The 8,670-nt window shown below is 42.2% G+C and overlaps 1 pseudogene; it reads right to left on the bottom strand.

The window, feature by feature from the left end:
• Window positions 1-7,833: 7,833 nt before the first annotated feature.
• On the bottom strand, window positions 7,834-8,503 carry LOC145714318 (small ribosomal subunit protein uS10-like; annotated as a pseudogene).
• Window positions 8,504-8,670: the final 167 nt, after the last annotated feature.

The following is an 8,670-nucleotide window of genomic DNA, read 5'->3' as shown; positions in this document are numbered from 1 at the left end:
CCCTCCCCCCACCTCTCGAAAATAAATAAATGAACATTTTTTTAAAAAGAGAGGAAAAAGAATCACACAACTTTGCCACTGAGGATTTTCGTTTCTGCTCATTCACCCCGTCCCCCTCCATGGTACCCAAAAGTCTGCCACTTTGATGGCATCTCACTTTTTCCCTCTGTTCCTCTCATTTTCAGAGTCACAAGAGGAAGAAAAACAACTAACCAAAGCAAACACTTTCATTCCTAGGACCTTGCAAATGATTTTTACTGAGAAGCCTTATTCCCAAGAATTCTGATGCCAGCTGCTGATACCATACAGGTTTTACCTCCCCAAGTGAGAATATTTACTGCTTCCCTAGAAGGTCTTGATGAAGAGCTTGACTTCTAAGCAGGCTGTTAACTGGGTTTGCAACACGTTGATTCTGTGGGTGCTGCTGAGGGGCCGTATTAGCGTTTCTGCCTTCATGGCGTTTGCGTGACCAGGAAAACAGGTGGGGTCATGTAGGAAAGGTCGAATGATTCCTTGGCCCCTCGTGTGGTTCCGGGGATCCTTAGAGAAGCTGGAGTTGGAGAGAAAGAATGAAGCAAGGGTTGGGAAATGAAGGGAGAGGAGTGTTCTTTGGAAGGAGGCAAGAGGGATCCACAGTTTATACGAAGAGGGTAAGTGAAGACATTTGTCTGTAGCAAATAGTTCACCCAGTCCTAGAACGGAGGGTGAGAGAAGTTAGCGCCCTGGAATGTTTCTTTGGGAGGCATGGGCTCCAGATAGTAAGGATTAACCCCTTCATGATGTTAATGATTAACACCTCCATGATGTTTGCCCCGTGCCACACAGGTGATCTCCCACACCTTTTACATATCTCAGCTGGTTTAATCTTAGTAACAATAAGGTGAGTGAGCACTGGGGCAAGTACTAGCATTTTTCCAATATTCATGTTGGGAAACAGAAGCACAGGAAGGTTAGGCAACTGAACTGAGGTCACACAGCCAGTAAACCTTAAGTAACCAACCTCTAGATTATATATTTTTAATTCTATCTTCTTTTTTTTTTCCAGTTTATTTATTTAGAGAGAGACAGAAACAGTGCGAGTGGAGGAAGGGCAGAGAGAGAGAGAGAGAGAGAGAGAGAGAGAGAGAGAGAATCCCAAGCAGGCTCCATGCTGCCAGTGCAAAACCGGACATGGGGCTCAAACTCATGAACCGTGAGATCATGACCTGAGCCAAAACCAAGACTGAGCCACCTGGGCTGCCCGACTGTCTTCTTTTTCTTCTAGATTTTAGCCCTGGATCTGCCACTTGATAGTTACGAGTCTTAACAAAAAAAAATAGTTATGAGTATTTTGGTAGGTTGCTAACCTTCTCTGAATTGGTGTTTCTTCAATAGTAAAATATATTTTAACAAGGATTAAATAAGGTCCGGCAGGTAACTTATCATTTTTTTCTTTCCCATTGCTGTCCTTTCCATCACTGATGGTTGAAAGGAGATTGTTAGATGTGATCCACATCTTGCCTCCGAGAGGCCCTTTAAAATGAAGCCTGTCTGCAAATTGGGAGGAAGGACTTTAACCCCAAACTAGGACATGCCAAGGTGAGTCACAGAAATGTTCCCATCAGTCTAATCAGCGACTGCACATTAAATCGAGCTTAGAATAAATTGCTGAAAATAGAGGATTCTGTATTACACTTGGTGTTACTTACAACTTGCCTTTACGGGATGCTCTAAAAATCTTGCGAAAGGTATATTTTTTTCAAGAGCCATAGAAATACGAAATGACAAGGCTCACTCGTTAGTTACGAAATGCAAAACAAAGCAGCAACCAGCCACCATTTTTGCCTATCAGATTAAAGCTAAAACTCTGGCAGTTCCCTATTACGAGCGTACTGATATGCTGTGTGACCTCTTTGGTGAGCAATTTTCCAGTATCTATCAACATTTTTAATGCACGCCCCCTCCAGCTATCCCAGTCCTAGAACTGTACCTTGCAGCAATGCTTACCCACTTGACCAAAGATGCATATACAAGGCTCTGCGCCGTGTCGTTTGTGTTTGCAAAAAAAAAGTAGCTACTGCTAGGAATCTCTGCTCTGCTTTCCTAACAGGCATCCCTACAGCTAAATGTCTCTGCTTTAGTAACTAAAACAACAACAACAACAACAAAATGCTTTCTATCCAATGGACTTGTCTGTAGCTTTTCAAATAAAGTGCTGAGTAATTTCAGTGGCTCTATGATTGTTTTCATAAACCCGAGAAGAGTCACCAGAGGTGTTATGATACCATATAAATGTCAAGAGGTGATTGAAAGGAACCCGTTTTAGTGTTTAATCATTGCTCGCTCTCATTTCGAGGCTATTTTTCCTACCCTGAGGGTTTAGCAGAATCAGGTCTTGTTTTCCAAACAGATTTTTCTCTCTAAACTTTCTTGTGTTTCTCTAAACTCCGAGTGTCCTTCATCTCGTACCTGATGGGCTTAGTCATTGTCAAATTCCTCCAGTATTGGAAAAAAAAAAAAAAAAGAAGAAGGGAAAAAAAAAAAAACTGGGATGGCTTTGGGGAAGTGGTGTTTTGCATCTCAGTGAAAATAGTGACCCGTCAAGCCACTCAGGCAATTAACATGTAGGAAGGAGAGATGGCCAGTGAAAGAGTGGATGATGTTTTGAAACAAACAAACAAACAAACAAAAAACTCCAGCATGGTCCTCTAGGGAAGAAATAAAAAATGTTTTATGCAGCCCTCTAAAATGCTCAATTAAGTTTATTTAGCAACTTTTTCCTAATGATGGCGTAACCGCTCAGAGTAGACATAACATTGCTTTATCCTGGATATTTACAATTGTATCTCAGAGCCCATTTGTCCTTGAGAGAGTAGCAATCAGCAAAGCAGACGATGAAACTATAAATCTATGGAATCGCTTTGCCGCATATCAGTGTCTCAACGTTATCGTGGTGAAATGAGTTCTTTTACCGAACACTATTGAATACGCCTCACAATCGCCATTTTTCAGTGGTTTAATCTACACTGTGAGTTGACTTGAAATTTTTTTTCCCCCCTGAAGCTCGGGCTATAAATAACACATCACAAAAGGACAAAGCTGAAGAATAAAAAAGGTTGGAACAGATTTTATTTTAAATCTTTCAATTTGTGTATTTCTAAAGTGAGCTCATGTATTCGCAATTCTTCCCTAGCCACTGTTTGTGCATCCGTGCTCAAGAGGGGGAAAGAAAGACTGTGACCGTATTTAACTCCGAAAAGCAATAAAAATCAGCGCTTTGTTCTACCGGCAACTCTTTCTTTCAGGCATCAGAACATAAATATGTCGCGTGTTGCTACCGTGCTGGGGAACAGGATCCCCACAATTTACTTAAGAACTTGAGGCTATCGTAACTTTTTGCACCCGAGAATGTGTCGGATAAGATGGGATGCAAGTTTTAAATGCCTTTAAAACTAGGCCCTTTCCTTCTGTCTAACCAAAATGAAGCAGTCCTCTCCCCCATCACCAAAGGCACACGCTTGTTAAAAGACAAACTGAGGCATATTCACATTTTTAAGGTTATTTGAGCAGGAATCCATTCACCTAGGGCTGTGCCAAACTGTTAGCGGTTAGGGGTATAAATGAACCAAAGAGCTCGGTCACCCGATGCACAGCCAGCCAATAAAAACGGACCCCGAGGTGGCACCTGGGGGACTCAGTCCGTTAAGCGTCCGACTCTTGGTTCGCACTCAGGTCGTGATCTCTCGGTTTCAGGAGTTTGAGCCCCTCATCCGGCTCTACGCTGATAGCGTGGAGGCGGTTTGGGATTCTCCGTCTCACCTCCCCCACTCGTGTTGTCTCTGTCTCTCTCAAAAGAAATAAATAAACAAACAAATGAAAACGAAACAAAACAAAAACCGGACACTGAGCTTTTGCAGTGAGGAAAGAAAGGGTATTTATTGGTGTGGCACTCCCCTGCCCAGGAGAATGGGGAGCTAATGATCCAAAGTCCCAAACTCCCTGATGGCTCACAAGTGAGGGCTTTTGAGGGCCAAATTTGGGGCGGGGGGGTCCCCTGAGGAGATGGATGTGGTTGACTGGAGGCCTATAAGATCATACTAGCAGGAGCTCTGGCGCCATCTTGTCTGGTCCCCAGAAGGTCTCTTCAATCTCAGGAGACTTGGAATCTGAAAACGTATCCTTACTTGTAAGCTAGTGGGGTTGCATATCTCCACGTTCTTTGGCTAGTCCAGCTGTGCCTGCGGGGGGATAAGACCTCCAGCGTTCATGCTTTCGTTTGAAGTGACAAGACGGCTGCCTGCTTCAGGAGCACTGGCCAACAGGAAGCCAGGGGAGAGACTTATCCTGGGAATGTGAGGAAGCAAAACGAGACATTACTCGATTGGCTGTAGCTTCAAGCCTAGTTAGCTGTTTGTGATAAGTTGTCCCTTTGCGTTTTGACTTGATAACTTTGAGGCATTCACTGGCTTGGATTTTGGTTTGCTTAAGTAGACTGCCCTGGCATGAGAAACACCTCAGTCTAATGGCCACCTTGTTTCATTAATGTAGCCCGCCTTGGATTTACGCTTTAACGTTCCAGACCTTTTCCATTAAATCAAACCCATGCTAACTGATGTAGCCAAATAGTATGAATTGCTTTGAAACTACAACACCACTCGGCTCTTTATCCGGGTAACCCGCCGTCCTGCATCTTTATAAACGTCACAAAAGTTGGAGGTGGCAAGTTTCAAATTGGCGGAAATTTGGGATTTAGTGAGTCACTAGGCATCACACGCCATTTCCTTACTAAGCAGACATGGAAGAAGCAGAGAATTTTGTCTGTTCATCAGATGTGTGTTTTATTATTGGCCTCACCCAGAGCAGGAACATCCAGAGCGGGAAACTGGCACTTAATCACATTTAACAAGAGGAGATTGAAGTTCTGGAAATTCTCGTTTGGCTACTTATCTGGATACCGTGTAAATCGCATAAAATGCTTCCTTTTTGAGCTTGGAAAATAAAGTTTCATCTTTGTGTTCTAACACAGTGAACACTTAATTCCATTAACGATAATTATGCTGCAGTTGAATTGCTTATTTGTCTATCACGGCTCGTTATTATAAGTTATACTCTATTAATTTGGGGGGAAAAAACAGACTCCATATTTGTAGGCATATGGATCCACAACACCAAAGCATTTTTTTTTTTTTTTTACAAGAAAGACGAATAAACAATTGAAGGAACTATAGGGTCAGGATAAGGGTAAGGAACTGTAATTTTACCTGGATCCTATACTCACTTGTGGAAAATGCTATTTTGTTTTCATCAGTGACACGTGAGGAACGACGGCTGAAGCAATTTCCCTCTTATTACCATCTTAGTGCCCACGTAAATCTGTCACTTTCAGTGCCTGAGAGCTGGTGAAGTTCAGCTTCAGACAGTAATTTTCAGAGGCCTAAAAAGCACCGAGAAAAATGAATCTGTTATTTTGGTAATCCATCTGCAAGCTCAAATGCAGCGGAATACCACTTTTGAAAATGTTCTCTTGCAGATAGGAATTGACAGTGTAGCTGTGTTTTAGATTAGCAGTCTTTGTGTGTGTGTGTATATGTACACGTGGGGTGGGGAGTGACTTTAGGGACACGTCATTTGCAAATACTTCCCCAGTAGCACGGTACCACCGGATCGGTATACAACGGAAGTGAACATAGGAATTGGGGCCTGAAGGGGAGCAGAATTTGCCACCCCAAATCATGCCTCTTTGACACGGGATTGTTTTTGCCTGGTGCTTTTGCAGAAGCAGCAGACTCAGGAGAAGCTCTGAAAACCTGGCAAAAGTTACCCTTTTATAACAGAAACGTAAATATTTGTAAATATTTTTTGCAATTTCATTTTCTTCTCAAGTTTACCATCTTAATGGTTTTTTATGTATGTTTTTTCATCATGATAAATGTACCCTTTAATCCCCATCCCTTATTTCTCCCATCCCCCAAACCCACCTCCCATTTGGTAACCATCAGTTGGTTCTCTCTAGCTAAAGGTCTGTTTCTTGGATTCTCTCTCTCTCTCTGTTTTCCTTTGCTCGCTTTTCTTTCTTAAAAACCACATAAGAGTGAAATCATATGGTATTTGTCTTTCTCTGACTTATTTCACTTAGCATTGTACTCTCTAGCTCTATCCATGTTGTTGCGAATAGCAAGATTTCATTCTTTTTTATGGCTGAGTAATATTCCATATGCATGCCACATCTTTATCCATTCATCTGTTGATGGCCATTGGGCTGTTTCCATAGTTTGGCTATTATAAATAATGTCGCAATAAACATAGGGCTGATTCCTTTGAATTAGTGTTTTGTATTTGGGGGGCAAATGCCCAGGAATGCCATCACTGCATCGTAAGGCAGTTCTACTTTTAATTCCGTGAGGAACCTCCACACTATTTTCCACAATGGCCGCACCGGTTTTCATTCCCCCCCAACAGCGCACGAGGGTTCCTTTTTCTCCACATCTTCACCAACACTTGTTGTTTCTTGTGTTTTTGGCTTTAGCTAGTCTGAAAGGTGTGAGGTGATATCTCATTGGAGTTTTCATTTGCATTTCCCCGATGATGAGTGATGTTGAGTATCTTTTCATGTGTCTGTCGGCCATCTGGATGTCTTTGGAGAGACGTCTGTTCATGTCTTCTGCCCACTTTTTTAATTTCTTTTTTAATGTTTATTTATTTTTGAGAGAGACAGAAAGCGAGCTGGGGAGGGGCAGAGAGAGAGAGGGAGACACAGAATCCAAAGCAGGCTCCTGGCTCTGAGCTGTCAGCACAGAGCCCGACATGGGGCTTGAACTCACGAACCGAGAGATCATTGACCCGAGCTGAAGTCGGACGCTCAACCAGCTGAGCCACCCAGGCGCCCCTCTGCCCATTTTTTAAATTGGATTATTATTATTTTTTTGGTGTCGGTGTATCAGTTCTTTATATATTTTAGATACTAACCCTTTATCAGATATGTAATTTGCAAATATCTTCTCCCATTCAGTTGATTACCTCTTAGTTTTGTTGATTATTTCCTTCACCATGCAGAAACGTTTTATTTTGATGTAGTCCCAATAGTTTATATCTGTTTGTATTCCCCTTGCCTCAGGAAGCATATCTAGAAAAATGTTGCTACGGCCAATGTCAGAGAGATTACTACCTGTGCTCTCTTTGAGGACTTTTATAGTTTCATGTCTCACATTTAGGTCTTTAATCCATTTTGAGTTTATGTTTGTGTATGCTAAAAGAAAGTGGTCTAGCTTTACTCTTTTGCATGTGGTTGTCTCGTTTTCCCAACACCATTTGTTGAAGAGACTAGACTGCCTTTTGCCCATTCCTCTTTGACAAAGAGTAATTGACCGGATAAATGTGGGTTTATTTCTAGGTTTTCTGTTCTAGTCCATTGATCTGTGTGTCTCTTTTTATGTCAGCACCGATACTCTTTTAATTATTACCACGTTGTAATATAAATTGAAATCTGGAATTGTGATACCTCTAGGGTATTTTTCTTTTTTTCTTTCTCAAGATCGCTGTGACTGTTTGAGGTCTTTTGTGCTTCCAAACAAATTTTAGGATTATCTGTTCTAGTTCTATGAGAAATGCTGTTGGCATTTTGATAGGGATTGCATTCAATCTGTAAATTTCTTTGGGTAGTTGTGGACATTTTCACAATATTTGTTCTTCCAATTCCTGAGCATGGAATGTCTTTCCATTTCTTCATGTGTTCTTGAATGTCTTTCATCAGGGTTTTATAGTTTTTAGAGTACCTCTTTAAGTTTATTCCCGAGTATTTTATTGTTGTTGTTGTTGTTTTTAACAACTGATAACCAATTTATTAAAAAAGTTTATTTAAGCATCCGCAATGATGACTTCAGTGTCGACTCCTGGCTCAATACTGATGGAAGTAATCTGCTTAACAATCTCAGAAGGACTGTGCCAGCCAGTGAGTCACTTGTGGATCCTCATCTGAGAACGATCCCAAGCCTTAGAACCTTCACCGCAAAGAGTTTTACTTGTAGAGATTCTCAGTCTTTTTTAAAAAATGTTTATTTATTTTCGAGAGACACAGAGAGAGAAAGAGAGCAAGTGGGGGTGGGGGAGAGGGGCAGAAAGAGAGGGAGACACAGAATCAAGAGGAGGCTCCAGGCTCTGAGCTGTCAGCACAGACCCTGACGCAGGGCTCGAACCCATGAACTGTGAGGTCACGACCTGAGCCGAAGTCGGACGCTCAGCCGACCGAGCCACCCCGGCGCCCCTGATTCTCAGAGTCTTGGTAAACATCCGGACTGGTCCTTTCACTTTGAGATTCTTCTCCTTTGCCCTCTGGTCAAGTCAGCGTGTACCTTCTCCAAAGATTTTACATTGCGGCTGGTTAGAGTAATTCTCATTCTGTGAATCGCCCCCTCGGGTTCCATGGGTGTCTTCCCGGTGTCTTTAAAAGCCATGGCTATGACCAACTTGCTGCTCAGCAAAAGCAAAAAGTGGGGAGTCGGGAGCAGGAGTGGGATGTCCAGAGATCCACTCTACCTGTAACTGCACCTTCCTCAAAGAACGGATTATGTTATTGTTTACGGTGCAACTGTAAATGAAATTTTTCTCTTAATTTCACTTTCTGTCCCCTCATTATTAGCGTCTAGGAATGCAACAGATTCCTGTACGTTGACTGTGTATCCTGCGACTTTACTG

Source organism: Panthera onca, chromosome X (genome assembly GCF_046562875.1).
Source record: "Panthera onca isolate mPanOnc1 chromosome X, mPanOnc1 haplotype 2, whole genome shotgun sequence".
NCBI classification, from domain to species: domain Eukaryota; kingdom Metazoa; phylum Chordata; class Mammalia; order Carnivora; family Felidae; genus Panthera; species Panthera onca.
This window is presented reverse-complemented; position numbering and strand designations above follow the sequence as displayed.